Genomic DNA, 2,040 nt, shown 5'->3' with positions numbered 1-2,040 from the left:
AAAATATTCTCAAACTCACAACAGGTAGATGACTAATATCAAGGATCTACAAAGAACTCTAGAAACTGAACAACAGCAAAACAACCAAGTTAAACAGGAAAAGGACATGAATAGATATTTTTCAAAAGGTGAAATTCAAGTAGCTAATGGCTGAAGCAAGGTTCAGATTCTCCAGCCATCAGCGAAATACAAATGAAAATCACAAGGAATTCCCACCCAACTCCAACAAGAATTGCTATCATATAGCAGTCACCAAGCAATAATTGCTGGTGAGAATGCAAGAAAAAGAAACTCTAATTCACTGTTGGTGGGAATATGGACTAGTGCAACCATTATGGAAGTCACTTTAGAAATTTCCTCAGACACCTGAAAAATAGATCTACCAAAGGAAATGAAATCTGTATACGAAACAGTTAACTGCATCACCATGTTATAGCAAAGCAATCTATAATATTTAAGACATGGAACCAATCCAGATGCTCATCAACAGATGAACAGATCAACAAATCAACAAAATATATAACATTCACTCCATGGAATACTACTAAGCAATGGAATGGAATGAAATCTTAGCATTTGCAACAAAATGAATCCAGCTGGAAACCGTTACACTTAGTTAAATAAGATAGTTCCCAAAAGCCAAATATCACTTGTTCTGAAATCCACAGCTAATACACAGAGCACAGGAAAGTGGACTCTGCAAGGGAGACCAGCATATTGTCAAATAACTGCTGTATACAGCATGCATTTTTATTCCTGAGCAACAGATTCCCATTTTGTGTTCTTAATTATGTTTTTATGCTACAGTATTTTCTTCCTTTTCCTTTACTTGTCATTTCATGATACATTTACATATCAGAAAGTTTAGCTTGTTAATAGTGGAATGAATAATTATGCTACTGCAATACATTGGGCACAAATAAGAGGTGCATTTGGATTAGAGGAGGGCATGGGGGAGGGAGACAAGGAAATAGGATTCCCTAGGCATCTAAATCTGTATAATGAATGAGAAATTGTTTTTTTTTACTTAAACAAAATGAGTAAAAACATTAGGAAAAATGGCATATTTTCATTTCACTTCAGAATTACAGGCTTACAGTTTTGTTGGGAAACATTTTTATAGCTGAATAATATTCCACAATTATAAATACCACATTTATCCAGTCATCTGTTTATGCACATCTGGCTTGATTCCTTATCTCAGTTAATGAGAATTAAGCTGTAATAAACACGACTGTACAAATATTTCTTTTGTATGCCTAGTTCACTTTTTGGGGGTAAATTCCCAGGAGTGGGAGACTAGGTCCTATGGGAGATTTTCAGATCTGAGCAATCTCCACAATGGGTGTGCTATAGTTTCCCCACCGTACACAGTCACTGCTTTCTAGCTGTTTATTCTTCCTTTCCCTAGCAACGATAGTCACTGATCTTTTTACTTTCTCCAGTTTGCCCTTTTCACAGCGTCATAATTGGAATGGTACAATTCACAGGCTTTTAAAAAGTAGCTTTTGGTCCAGCGTAATAGCATAGCGGCTAGAGTCCTTGCCTTTGGTGCACCAGGATTCCATAGGAGCATGGGTTCTAATCCCAGCATCCCTGCTTCCCATCCAGCTTCCTGATTGTGACCTGGGAAAGTAGTCAAGGATGGCCCAAAGCATTGGGACCCTGCAACCACATTGGGCACCCAGAGGAATCTCCTGGCTTCAGATTGGCTCAGCTCTGGCTATTGCGGATGCTTGGGGAATAAATCAGAGGATGGGAGATCTTCCTCTCGGTCTCTTTTCTCCGTATATCTGCCTTTCCAATAAAAATAAATAAATCTTTAAAATTAAGAAAGTAATTTTCATTCAATAACATTAATGTTTTATCCATGTGTCCTATGGCTTGTTTATTCATTTCTTTCAGTAATGAAGAACTTCATATATTCCAGAAATTTTACACCTGTAGTAAGTAGTATTTGGTTATTTATTAATAGGAAAGGCAATCAGATTTATAGAGACAGAGAAATCTCTCCCATCTTTTGTTTCACTCCTCAAATGG

The sequence above is a fragment of the Ochotona curzoniae genome, unplaced genomic scaffold (assembly GCF_017591425.1).
Source record: "Ochotona curzoniae isolate NIBS_2020 unplaced genomic scaffold, NIBS_Ocur_1.0 contig_883, whole genome shotgun sequence".
NCBI lineage: Eukaryota > Metazoa > Chordata > Mammalia > Lagomorpha > Ochotonidae > Ochotona > Ochotona curzoniae.
Note: the sequence above shows the minus strand (reverse complement) of the source record.